This window comes from Vulpes vulpes, chromosome 12 (genome assembly GCF_048418805.1).
Source record: "Vulpes vulpes isolate BD-2025 chromosome 12, VulVul3, whole genome shotgun sequence".
Lineage (NCBI taxonomy): Eukaryota > Metazoa > Chordata > Mammalia > Carnivora > Canidae > Vulpes > Vulpes vulpes.
Genome location: NC_132791.1, coordinates 132,918,260 through 132,932,370, shown reverse-complemented (window position 1 = coordinate 132,932,370; position 14,111 = coordinate 132,918,260). Strand labels below are relative to the sequence as shown.

General features: G+C 48.6%; 1 protein-coding gene and 1 non-coding gene across 2 annotated transcripts in view; one reads left to right on the top strand and one right to left on the bottom strand.

Annotated features, from left to right (window-relative positions):
- The window catches only part of ZFP3 (ZFP3 zinc finger protein), an 87,371-nt gene that overhangs the window by 57,418 nt on the left and 15,842 nt on the right, over positions 1-14,111 (top strand). The window lies entirely within an intron of this gene.
- Positions 7,984-8,087, bottom strand: LOC112925035 (small nucleolar RNA U13). The gene has a single exon (XR_003236011.1). It is a non-coding gene; the product is annotated as a small nucleolar RNA U13 (small nucleolar RNA).

Genomic DNA, 14,111 nt, shown 5'->3' with positions numbered 1-14,111 from the left:
AGAACGAGGGGCTGCTCTCGTGCTGCTTCAGCAATTGAAGGAAGGGCTGCGTGGGGCGCCCGGGGCAGAAACGCTCCCAGGGGCCGGGATTCGCTCCTTCTAGTCTCCAAATTGCTGACGAGGTGGGGGGCGGGGGGCGGGGGAGGGAGGCTCCCTAACCCAGCGCTGCCCCCTCTGAGCGAGCGTGACCTCTGAAGGGTGCAGGTCCCAGCTCCGCTCAGGGGGCAGCGGGGAACCGGACGTGGGGGAAGGCGCTCGCTCAATGCGGCACAGTCTGGACTGAGATCCCTTCCCACCCAGCAGGCTGCGGGGCCCAGAAACAGGGAGGAAGCTCTCCTGTTGTATCCTTGCTTCTTGCCTCACACTGAGCCCCTTCCCATGCGGTGCGTTGCTCTGTCACCTGTGGTTCGAAGTATCAAATCACGGTAAGTCGGAAGAAAGAAAAAAAACACAACAAAACCAAACGCAACAGTTCCCATTTTGGTGTTTTTTCAGGGGCCTAGAATTATTGTCTGTCCCGTGAAGTGATTGGATGACCTGCCAGGGCTTTGCCCCATGGGCGGGAGTGCCCAGGTGGACTTCTCAGAGGCGGGGGTGGGGGTGCTCTTGCCCAGCCTGAAAGGCAAGCTGGAGGTGACAGGCAGCTGTGTGTCTGGACGGGGAGGGGGGACCCCAGGAAAGGGCAGCGGTGGTGCTCACGGCACCATGTGTTAGTGCTCTCTTGTGTGGTAGGTCATTTACAGGGAGCCCCCCTAGGTGCTGGTGGCCGAGTAGGACCCAGTCCCTGTCTTCAAGTGACTCATGGTCGGCTGGGGAGAAGGACAAGTAAGTGAGTTACAACAGTGGGATAATGATCACAGCAGAGCCCAGAAATAGATGGTCACGCCCTGGGGATCTAGGATGTGCTCCTGGTGGTGCTCCAGGTCAGCGTGGAGGACATGGGCTCCTCACCTTGCAGCCCTGCCTGGCCGCTTCCAGGAAACACCCGCTGGAGCCCGGCCTCCTGGGAAAACGCATCCGGGACCAGCAAAGGTCTAGCTTCAAGACGCGAAATGAGAGAAATCCCAGAAGCAAATGCAGATACTTTTTCTTCTTAAAATTACCCTGGACGGGGGAAAGACTTGTAAGGTGTGCTGCAAAGCCAGAGGTCACCAGAAAAGGCATCAGTAACATTTCATTTTAAATTTTCTGAAGGATGAGAGGCCAGATGCATCTTTGGAAGATGGATGTCTAGATGGGGAGCAGTTATTGGAAGAAAAGTGGGGAGACCGTCAGTGTTTCTGATTTGAAAACATCTCCTATGAGCTAAGAAGAAATGGAGGGTGCCCGGCTGGCTCAGTTGGCTAAGCATCTGACTCAGGTCACGATCTCAGGGGTCCTGGGATCGAGTCCTATGTTGGGCTCCTCCCTGAGCAGGGGGTCTGCTTGAGATTCTCTCTCTCCTTTTGCCCTCGGCCCCATGCAGGAGCACATGCCATCTCTCTGTCAAAAGAGAAAGAAAGAAAAGAAGGAAAGGAAAGGAAAGAAAGGAAGAAGGAATTTCCTGATAGAAAATGGGCAAAAGGGGATCCCTGGGTGGCTTTGTGGTTTGGCACCTGCCTTCGGCCCAGTGCATGGTACTGGAATCCTGAGATCGAGTCCTGCGTCAGGCTCCCTGCGTGGAGCCTGCTTCTCCCTCTGCCTGTGTCTCTGCTTCTCTCTCTGTGTCTCTCATGAATAACTGTGTGATATCTTTTTTAAAAAAATAAGAAAATGGGCAAAGGGTACAGACACGCAATCCATGGAAGAAATACAAACAGTGGGCGAACATATGAAAAATGATTGCATCTCACCAATGGTGGAAGGGATGTGTATGCTGATGGTTCCTTCTGATGAGAACCTAATGATGAGGCTTTCCTGCAGGGCAGTTTGGCCACAAGCATCTGTACTAGTCTCCTTGGGCTGTTACGACAAAGCACCACGAACTGGGCAGCTCGAAAGACATGCATTGCCTCACAGTTCTGGAGTCTAGCTGTACAAAATCCACGTGTGGGTGGGACCACGCCCCCTCTGTGACTCTGGGTAGACTCCTTCCCAGCCTGTTCTGAGCTTCTGGAGAGGACGGGCGTCTGGGCATCCTTGGTTGGCAATGCATCACGTGTGCCTTTGTCAGCAGGTGGCCATCTTCATGTTGTCCTCGCGTCTCTCCATGTGTTCAAGTCTGTGTCCAAGTTCCTCCTTTATGGGAGGACTCTGGTCCTCCTGGATCGGGATCCATCCTAAGGATCCCCTAACTTGATCATCCGAAAAGACCATATTTCCAAAGAAAGTCACATTCACAGGTACCAGGGCTTAGAAACTTCAGCCTATCTTTGTGTGTGGGGGTGGGGGTGGGGCGTATAATTTAACCGGTACTAGTGTCCAGATGTAAAATGAGCATATTTTGGCTCAGTAATCCCACATTTAGAAATTTACTGTAAGGATGATGCCTGGGTAGCTCAGCTGGTTAGGTGTCCCGCTCTTGATTTTGGTTCAGGTCATGATCTCGGGGTCCTGGGATCGAGCCCCAAGCCAGGCTCTACGCTCAGTCCAGAGTCTGCTTGAGATTCTCTCTTTCCCTCTGCCCTTCCTTCCCCTGGCTCTCTGGCTCTCTGAAAATTAAAAAAAAAAAAAAAAAAAAAAAAAAAGGAAAAAAGACAAGAAATTTACCCTAAGGAGATACCTCGACCAACAAATACAAAGGTATTGTTTATGATAGTGAAAAGTTAGAGAAAGTCAGCGTGACCCCGTAAATATGTTATTCTACATGGCACTACAATGCTGTGTAGAATAACACTACAAACACTACAAACAGATGTGCAATTCTGCACTTATGGCTGTAGAAAAATGATCGCGACCTATTACTGAGTGAGTAAAGCAGATTATAAAGCTGCACATATAATAATGTTACAAACTCACATACTTAAATCTGTCAAAAAAGATGTACGTGGCTATGTTCACAGTGGTTGCCACTGAGTTGATGGGCTTTCTAGAGGCTTAAATTGTTTTCTCTTAATTGTCTGAGGATGTCAGGCATGTTTGTAAATCACAAAAACAAGAACTTGTTTTTATTTATTTATTTTAAACAATGTTTGTTTATTTGACAGAGAGAGAGAGAGAGCACAAGCAGGGGGAGCTGCAGAGGGAGAAGGACAAATAGGGATGATGGGCAGGGAGCCCAATGTGGGACTTGATCCCAGGACCTGGCTGAGTCACCCAAGTGCCCCGAGGACATGTCTCCAAAGAGCTCTGACGGGTGTGGGAGACCAGAGCACGCATGGGAACTGGGGGTCCTCACTGAGCCTGCTGGAGTTGCTCTGTTATCCCCAACCACAGCCAGGCAGGCCCCTTGCCCTCCTGCCCCCTGCCCCGGGGTCACTGAGGTGGGATCACCCCAATCCAGAGGCAAGGTTGGTGTGCGGGTATTTGGGGGTGGGTGGGCAGGCGGCAGCCATCTCTTGCGGATGAGGGGGTCCCCACCCACTGTCCCCATTTCTGGAGGTGAAGATCCCCACGAGAGGGCATGGGGAGTCCCAACAGGCCTGTCTTCACCCCCACATTTCACAGGAAGGTCTCCAAACCCCAGAGCCCATGAGAATGTCACCTTATATGGGCAAAGGGACTTTGCAGGTGTATGTTAAGGACTTTGAGACATGAGACTGTACTGGCTGACCCAAGTGGGGCCATGGTGACCGCCAGGGTCCCCAACCTCCCAAGAAGGAGGCGGGAAGGTCAGAGTCAGCAGCTGTGACCTGGGAAGTGAGCGGTCAGGACGATGCAGGAAGCGGCTGATTCCCCCCTAGAGCCTCCAGGAGGAACTGGTCCTGCTGACCTGTTCTGGACTTCTGACAGCCAGAGCTACCACAGCAACAGGACTGAGCACCCCCTCCACACCTCCACACACCACTAAAAACTCATTGGTTCTACCACAAAAAACACCAAATTACCCAATTTGTAAATGGAGAGAAGATTGAATAGGCATTTCTCCCAAGAAGATACACACATGGCCTGCTGGCCAGCTCATGAAGTTTTCTGTCCTCAGTCATCGAAGCAACCCTTTCATGACAACAGCAGGTGCCACGTGGACAGACTGGTGTCCCCTCACCCTGGTGCTCCCTGTCATTGCCTCCCTGCTGCTCCCTGGAACCTTCTGGATAGTAGGCCACGTCCTTGTGTGCTGTTGGGTAGAAAGCTGGGGGTGGGGGGAAATGGAGGGAGGAGGAAGGTTTATTTTTAAACATCACCTGCATAAGAAGCTCCATTTCTGAGAAGCTGTGAAATCTTGCCCGTTTCAGCTTCCTCCACAGAAGTCCACCCAAAAAAGCATTGAAATGAGCACTTTGCTCTCATTTTTTTTTTTTATCATGGTAAAATGCACGTGATGTAAAATCTATCTTCTTACTCCTGCAAGCACGTGGCTTAGGAGTGTCGACACATTCCCACCGTCCTGCCGCTGTCGCCACTGACTGTCCCCAGAACTCTGTCCCCACGAAACACAAACTCTCCCCTTCCCCCCACAGCAACATTTTTCTTGGAAAAGGTTCAAGCGTTTTCAAAACCGTGAAAACCCAACCATTTTACCCCGTGACCAGTGCAAGGATGGCCAAGCTGCCCTTGAGCTGTTCTAGGGCAGAACAGTCAGTTTCAGGGCAAGCCCCTTCCCCCAACATGCAGAAAAACCCCAGCTTCGCCTTCATGGTCTTATTGACCAGCCACATGTGCTGCAGCTTGTGGGGACCAGGAACCAGAGAGGATGTCTCTCCTGGAGCCCACGGGGCACATAAAGGAGAGGCACGGGTCCCCAGCTGTGACCCTTGGGGTCTCGGTGCCGGAGGGCTGGGCTTTCTGGGTGCAGGGACCTACCCAGTTGAGTGTTTAATTTTCAACAAAAGCTAAAAATCATGAATCTCATGCAGACACAAAAATGAGCACCTGTTATAGATTTTTTTTAGATTTATTTATTTATTTGTTTGAGAGAGAGAGAGAGAGAGAGAGAGAGAGAGCAGAGGGAGAGGGAGAGGGAGACAGAATCTCAAGCAGACTCCCCTCTGAGCACAGAGCCCATGTGGGGCTCAATCCCATAACCCTGAGATCATGACCTGAGCCGAAACCAAGAGCTGGATGCTTACCCCACTGAGCTCTCCAGCAGCCCTGCCTGTTGAGGATTTTATTCTACTTGCTAATCAGTGAGGGAACCAAGTAGATGGTTTAACAGGTTGAAAAGAAAGTCCCATCACAGAGATGAAAAGTACAGCATAGGGAATACAGTCAATAATACTGTCATTTTAAAAAAAAGAAAGAAAGAAAGAAAAAGGAAGCAGATCCAAGGAACAGACACACTTATCGATGAGGAATATGGCAGTGAATGCACAAATGTACAGCAGACTGGTTTTTCCCCAGAGCTAGGGAGGCAAGGAAGAGAGTCAATTCACCCTGCACAGCATAGGACATCATTTCCATCTCTACAGACAAGATTTCTTTTTGTGTTGCCACCAGGTGTCTGTGCTTCACAGGGAACTGGGACCAGAAAACCCAGAGGGCGGGGGGGGGGGTGTCCTCCAGGATTTCCACAGTGCATGATTTTCCCCTGAAACAAAGTTTTCTTGACGTGAGAGAAGGCAGGGCCAAGGCGAAGGGGTCAGAGAGAAGAACAGGTGAATGGAGCCTCTGGGAGAGGCTGGGCATCAGGAGTAGTTCCAGACCAAGAGGAAGGGCCCCCACATTTCCGGGAGGTGCTGGAGCCTTCGGGATTCAGTTGTTACCATGACCTGAGTCCCTGCTGAATTCTGCAGAGAAACTTGGATGTGGAAGACCCCAGGGCTGGCTTCAGGGAGAGCCTGGGAAGGTGAGGCCAGGATTCAAGGCTGGACCCTGCAGCCTCCGAGGGCACAGGGCTGGAGTGGACAGCAAGGCCTCTCAGTCAGGTGTTGCCTCGGGTCCCCACAGCAGGGAGGCCCTGAATGCCAAGCCAGTGGACCAGACCTGGAGCCAGAAAGGACCCTGTGAGAAAATTCCTGCCTGGGGGACATTCTGGCCCCCCGTGATCTCTGCCCTGAAACCCCCAAAGCTGAGAGCGGGGAGGAGGCACTTCAGTGCCCACAGAGCTGAAGATCGTCTCAAAACCATAGAGCCGGGCAGGTGGAGGCCAAACCCTGCCTCTCCCTCTCTCTCTGGCCAGCTGGTGCCTGGATTCTCAGGGAAATGACAAATTCTCAGTCTCCCCGGTAGGTGGCGCCCTCACCCCTGCGAGGGACTGTGGCAGGTGCCTGCCCCCCACTGACCTGGGGTTCCCCACAGGAACCTTCGGAACCTTGGACACTTCAGCCAGGGGGGAGGGGGTCCGGGGGGGTTGGGCGGGGTCAGGAGACAGCAGGTGCAGCTGGAGCTGAAAGCCCTGACCAGGAAAGGGGTCCTGGCCAGAAGTCCCTTCTCCATTCCCTCTCACCATGTACGGTGCTTATTCTTCCCGCTGTTTCACTCCACTTGGCACAATAATAGAAATTCCAACCACTAAAAACTCATTGGTTCTACCGCAAAAAACACCAAATTACCCAATTTGTAAATGGAGAGAAGATTGAATAGGCATTTCTCCCAAGAAGATACACACATGGCCAATAAGCCCATAAAGGATTCTCGACATCATTGATCATTTAGGGAAATGAGAATCAAAGCCGCCTGGGTGGCTTAGTCAGTCGGTTGAGCATCCAAGTCTTGATTTTGGGATGGGGTGGGGGTTCCTGAGTTCGAGTCCTGTGTTGGGCCCCGTGCCCAGCATGGAGCCTACTTAAAAAAACAACAAAACAGGGGCAGCCCAGGTGGCTCAGTGGTTTAGCGCTGCCTTCGGCCCAGGGTGTGATCCTGGAGACCCAGGATCGAGTCCCTCGTTGGGTGCCCTGCATGGAGCCTGCTTCTCCCTCTCCCTGTGTCTCTGTCTCTAATGACACAGAGTAATTTATTAATTAATTAATAAATAAATTATTACAGAGTAATAATTTATTACTTTACAAATAAATTTATTTATTTACAAATAAATTACAGAGTAATTAATTAATTAATTAAATCTTTAAAAAAGAAAACAACAAAAAACCACAGTGAGATACCTTCACACCATTTAGGATGGTTACTATTAAAAAACAAAACGAAACAAAACCCCCAGAAAATGATGTGTCAAAAAAGATGTGAGGAAATTGGAATCCTTGTGTCCTGACAGTGGGCACATACAGTGATGCAGCTGCTCTGGAAAACGGTGTGGCAGTTCCTCCAAATATTAAAAATAGAACCACCACATTATCTAGCAATTATAATTCTAGGCATATACCCCAAAGAATTAAGACTAAGGTCTCAGGGACACCTGGGTGGCTTCGTGGTTGAGCATCTCCCTTCGGCTTAGGTTGTGACCCCGGGTCTTGGGATCAAGTCCCACATCGGGGTCCCTGCAGGGAATCTGCTTGTCCCTCTGTCTGTGTCTCTGCCTCTCTCTCTGTCTCTCATGAATAAATAAATAAAATCTTTTAAAAAAAAGAATAGGGTCTCAAGAAACATTCATGCACCTGTGTTCATAGCAGCATTCTTTACCCCAGCCCTGACATGGAAACAACCCAAGTGTCCACCGACGGAGGAGCAGGTAAACAAAATGTGGTCTATATCCGTGGAGTGGAATATTATTCCACCTGAGAAAGGAAGGACATTCCAACACCTGCTACAACGCGGATGAATGTTGAGGACGTTATGCCGAGTGAACTAAGCCAGTCACTAGAGGACAATATCATGTGACTTCACTTTTATGAAGAACCTCGAGCAATCAAATTAGTTGAGACAGGAAGGAGAATGGTGGCTGCCAGGAGCAAGGCAGAAGAAAGAAGATTCACCAATAAAACCAGAATCATGCTTCACACATCAAAATTCATATCAAAGAGGCTTTAATATTTATTTATTTATTTTATTTTTTTATTTTTTATTTTTTCACATCAAATGGGTAATGTGCCGCGGTCGTAACAAGGTTTGAGGGCGGCATATGTCACACAGTGGCGTGAACACATAATCATCACATTTATGAACTACAAAAGGATCAGAGGCTTTTTTTTTAAGGATCAGAGGCTTTAACATTTAAATGTAAAAATTAAATCAAGTATTCTTGAAATGAGCAAGACTTTCTAAAGGTGATTGATTTTAATGAAAACAAAAATAATGGAAACAAGATTAACTTTTTTTTTCCTCCCAAAATATATTTATTAGAGACACTTAGGATGTGCTCTGCTCCTGATGTTTGGCAGGGGGATATTGCAGTAAATAAAACAGATAAATCTCTACCATTATACAGCTTGTTTTTTAGTGAGGAGACAACACAGATATTATATAATGTGTTGGGTGGTACTAAGGATTATTGAAGGAAAATGGAGCCAGGAAAGGGAGATTGGAGCAAGAATAAGAGTGAGTTTCATGGGATCCCTGGGTGGCGCAGCGGTTTGGCGCCTGCCTTTGGCCCGGGGCGCGATCCTGGAGACCCGGGATCGAGTCCCACGTCGGGCTCCCGGTGCATGGAGCCTGCTTCTCCCTCTGCCTGTGTCTCTGCCTCTCTCTCGCTCTCTCTGTGACTATCATAAATAAATTAAAAAAAAAAAAAAAAGAGTGAGTTTCATTTCAGGGATAGGGAACAGAAAACACAAACAAAAAATTGTGAGAAATATCTGTGCTATGTGACAAGAGTTATTTTCCTTAATATGTAAAAAAAAAAATAATTTTACATCAACATGGGAAAGAGGCACAAACCAATGACAGAAACAGGCCCAGAAATGGCAGCAGTGGTGGAATTAGGGGCAAATGCATGTTAAATAGATATGGAGAACCCACATCCATGACCCAAGCCATGCCTCTAGAGATGACAAATAACACTGAATGGAATCCTTTGATTAGATAACACAGAAATTATCTAAAATCAGTGACCTTGACATGGTAAGAGGAGCTGTCCACAGCAGAACACAGAGAAGTAAAGGCTGAAAATATATGAATGCCGAGTGTGAGATAACTCTGAGAAGCCTATGATGTGTGTGCTGGAGTCCCAAATGGAAGAGGCACCAAAAAAAAAAAAAAAAATTCCAAGAAGTAATGGATGCAAGTTTACAAATTTCATAAAAACTACAAACTCACAGGCCCCCAAAGCTCAATGAACCCCAAACACAAGAAACATGAAGAAAACCACCAAGTCCCATCATAATCACAGTATCAAGGGATGCCTGGGGGGTCAGTGGTTGAGCATCTGCCTTCGGCTCAGGGTGTGATCCTGGGGTCCTGGGATCCAGTCCCACATCAGGTTCCCTGCAGGGAGCCTACTTCTCCCTCTGCCTGTGTCTCTGCCTCTCTCTCTGTGTCTCTTATGAATAAATAGGTAGAATCTTTGAAAAAATATTTTAAAAAATGTACAGGATAGATGATGTGAGTGATGGAGGCTCTGAGATCTGGGGTCACACTCCTGTGGTGCGTCACCTGGAAATGTCCCGTACCACTTCTGAACGCTCACTTAGGAGAGCAATTTACGACTTGAAGCTCACCTTACATCCCCTGAAAAGTGGAGATAAAAATTGCAGCTAGTATTTACTGTGTGTCTACTCAGTATTCCAGAAACTTAATGTGATTACCTCATTTAGTCACCCCCACAACGCTTCCAGTAAGAATCATTAGCGAGTCACTGTTACACATGAGAGGGCTGAGGCACTGCGTGGCATATCTGTATCTAGGGGAGGTTAGGCTAATAACTGACAGTGATGGGATTTGAATGCAGGTACTTGAAAGCCGGGGGCCCGTGACCCAGTACATGGATCGCATGTGGATGGTTGGTTTTCAGCAAAGGAGCGAAGGTGATTCAGTGCAGAAGGAAAGGACGGTCTTCTCAACGAATAGCGTGGAAACTGTAGGATGTCAAGAACCACACAAACAAAACAAAACCAAAGTACTCGAGATGGATCACAGAACTAAAACGTAGGACATGAAACTGATGAACTTAGCACAAAATCTTTGTGACCTTTTGGTTCAGCAAAGATTTCTTGGCTCCTGTGCTATCTGTAGAAAACCAAATCCATACGTTGGACTTGCTCAGAATGAGAACGTCTCTTCCGAGGACACGGTTAGGAGAATTGAAAAGATAGACAACAGATTGGAAGAGAATATTGGAAAGTCAAATATTGGATAAAGCTTTGTGTATGAAGTATTTGAAAGACTCTAAGGGGCGCCCAGGGGGCTCAGTGGGTGACGCTTCTGCCTTCCACTTGGGCCATGATCCCGGGGTCCTGGGGTTGAGTCCCTGCATTGGGCTCCCTGCTCAGCGGGGCGTCTGCATCTTCCTCTCCATCTGCCTCTTCCCCCCACCCCTGCTCAAGCTCTCCTTTGCTAATAAATAAACAAACAAATAAATAAATAAACAAATAACTTCACAATAAGAAAACAAGATGGAAAAAATATTTGAAGGGATGTATCATCAACCCAGAAACACGCCCATGGGCATCCCCTCGCCACCCTGAGTGACCACAGGGATACAAAGCGACCCTCAGTGAGGGATCTGCACGGTGGCCAAGTGGCTGAGCGGAGGGCACCTGGCTGTGCACACGCTGGTGGGGACGCAGCGAAGCAGCCCCCTCGTGCTCTCCCGGCAAGCACAGAAACCAGAGCCAGCCCTCGGGAAAACAGCTCGGGACTTTCTGGAAAAGTTAAGCCGGCACTTGCGTGGGAGCACCCGTGGGTGCCCGCGGTGCCGTCGATGGAGTCACGGTGTCCGCAACTCAAGTGCCTGTGCCCGGGGCAGCTTTGCTGGAGACTGCAAACCAGCAGCAGCCTGGGGTCTGACCTCCTCTCCCTGGGTTCCATGGAAGCCACACATTCTCATCCTTGCCCTGTGACTCACTTAGACGAGCCCCCACTTCCCCACCCACTTCCTCGCTGCCCTGGTCCTGCCTCAGCTTACTCCCGAAATGCCACAGCTACCTCTGTGCCCTGACTCACAGATGACCCCGTCAGGTGGTGGCAGAAATCTAAATATAACCTGGCTGGCTGGCAGGCTGGCTGGCTTCCTAGTTGCGCTCAGGCCAAAGACCAAGAGCTGTGCTGTGCCCGGGCCGCAGGATGACACCCCAGGACAGACGGAGGGAGAGAAGGTGTGTGTACTAGGAGGCCCAGTGGTCCAGAGGAAGAGGAGGCCAAACCCCAAGCCAGGGGCAAGGCTGAGAGCTGTGCAGAGGACTAGCGTCCCTAAGGGCTGGGTTCCTGTCAGGTGCATCCTAACCCCGATAAACTGAGGCCTGAGGACCTGGCCCAGGCCAAGTCTTCCACTCTTCCGTCCCTTTATTCACTCAGGCAGCAAACATTTCCAGAAGCCTCTTCATCGAGGCTCTGTTTTTTTTTTTTTTATAATAAATTTATTTTTTATTGGTGTTCAATTTGCCAACTTACAGAATAACACCCAGTGCTCATCCCATCAAGTGCCCCCCTCAGTGCCCGTCACCCATTCACCCCCACCCCCCGCCCTCCTCCCCTTCCACCACCCCTAGTTCGTTTCCCAGAGTTAGGAGTCTTTATGTTCTGTCTCCCTTTCTGATATTTCCCACACACTTCTTCTCCCTTCCCTTCTATTCCCTTTCACTATTATTTATATTCCCCAAATGAATGAGACCATATAATGTTTGTCCTTCTCCGATTGACTTACTTCACTCAGCATAATACCCTCCAGTTCCATCCACGTTGAAGCAAATGGTGGGTATTTGTCATTTCTAATGGCTGAGGAATATTCCATTGGATACATAAACCACATCTTCTTTATCCATTCATCTTTCGATGGACACCGAGGCTCCTTCCACAGTTTGGCTATTGTGGACATTGCTGCTAGAAACATCGGGGTGCAGGTGTCCCGGCGTTTCACTGCATTTGTATCTTTGGGGTAAATCCCCAACAGTGCTATTGCTGGGTCATAGGGCAGGTCTATTTTTAACTCTTTGAGGAACCTCCACACAGTTTTCCAGAGTGGCAAGGAAGGACACCTGGTACACCAGCCCTACTGGCTATGATCTGACCTCTGCACCCGCACGCTAGCCCCAATCCGTGGAACATACATCAGCCACGCGGGGCATGGTTCAACCATTGTAGGTTTAAAGATTTTATTTATTTATTTTTATTTTGAAAGAGAGAGAGCGAGCAAGCAGGGGGGGAGGGGCAGAGGGAGAGAGAGAGAGAATCTCAAGCAGACTCCACATTGATTGCAGGGCCTGACAGGTAATGGGCTTGATCCCATTACCCTGAGATCATGACCTGAGCTGAAATCAAGAGCAGATTGCTTAGCCTACTGAGCCCCCTAGGTGCCCCTCAACCATTTTAGATTTAATACAAAATCACACCCATGTGGATCATCTTGCAGATCCCTGGAAATAGAGGCCAGACCCATGGGAGCAGCTATGTCTTATTTCAGACGTGGAGAAAACTCTGCTGTAGCTACAGGAAGCACCCATATGAGGTCCTCGATTCTCCTGCCTAAAACCTTCAATGGCATCTCCCTGCACTGAGGAAATACTCAAAGCCCTTGCTGTGGCCCTAAAGGGAAGCAACTGTATAATTTGCTGTCTGAACCCAAATACCGTTGAAAAGAAAAGAGGCAGGATCCATTTTAAAGGGCTCACACAGGGCAGCCCCGGTGGCGCAGTGGTTTAGCGCCGCCTGCAGCCCGGGGTTTGATCCTGGAGACCCGGGATCGAGTCCCACATCTGGCTTCCTGCATGGGGCCTGCTTCTCCCTCTGCCTGTGTCTCTGCCTCTCTCTTCACTCTCTCTGAATCAATCAATCAATCAATCAATCAATCTTTAAAAAAAATAAATAAAAATAAAGGGCTCGCAGAGTCGTGTAAACTGGACAAGTTCCAGGAAAGCCAAGGAGGAAGTCCACTGGAAAACATGCCCCCCAAGCTCCCCTACGCCATGCCCTACAGCTTCCCCACACCTTCATTGAAGCTCCAACGCACTGGCCCTCCTTCTGGCCTGTACCATGCTGTGCCTTTCTTCTTTTCAGGGTTTTCTGGTCCCCCCAACACTGTTCTTCGCCTTTCACCTGGCTGATTCCTTCTCATTAGCACAGAGACACATTCTGAGTTCCCACATCACCTCCTCTGAGAAGTTTTACCCCACCACCTCAACTAGGAGCATCCTCAACTGCATCCATGTCCTCACCATGCCACATGTTCCCGCCCTACCGTGGTTTGTTAAATAGAACTAATCACAGTGTGAAATTGCCTTTTTATTTATTTATTTGCTTACATATTACATTTCTCCACTACATAGTAAGCAGGAACATTGTCTCTTTATGCAGGTATTCCCAGTATCTAAAATAGTGTATGTAGGTAGTAATCACTCTTTAAATATTGGATGGATGATGGATGGATTAATGGATGGAGGGATAGAGGGATGGGTGGGTGATGAATGGATGGATGGATGGATGGATAGAAGGAGAAAAGAATGGATGGATGGAGAGAAGGATGGATGGATGATGGATGATGGATGAATGATGGATGGATGGATGGATGGATGGATGGATGGATGAAGGATGAGTGGATGAAGGACAGGTGGATGAAGGATGGGTGGATGATGGATGGATGGACTGATCCATGACAAGAAACATTCCTGGCGCTTGGTGACTTAGCAAAGTAACCCAACAAGCGAGGGCAGATCTAAGGTTCACACTTAGTTTCCTTCTGATCCTCTGCCCTGTACCTATAAAGTAGGTTACTTGGAGCCCAGCAAGCACAGTCACATTACCCTGGACAGAAATGCCCTTTGGAAGAAAACCAGTCCAGAGAAAAACCTGGCACTTACTCCCCTTGGCTCTCCAGTTTCTCCATTTGGAATGCTCTTCTCTGCCCTCACCCTGCTAACTATAATTTTTGTATAAGTGAGAAAAAGTTATTTTACAAAGCTTCAATTTTTAAATTGAAGTTTTTTAAAACTCAGTTAAAACATTTTTTCTTAACTAAAACTTATGTTGTTGAATTTAATCTAAGGTCCATCTTCATTGACCAAATGATTGACATTATACAAACAGAAAAATATCATTACTACCCTCAAAGA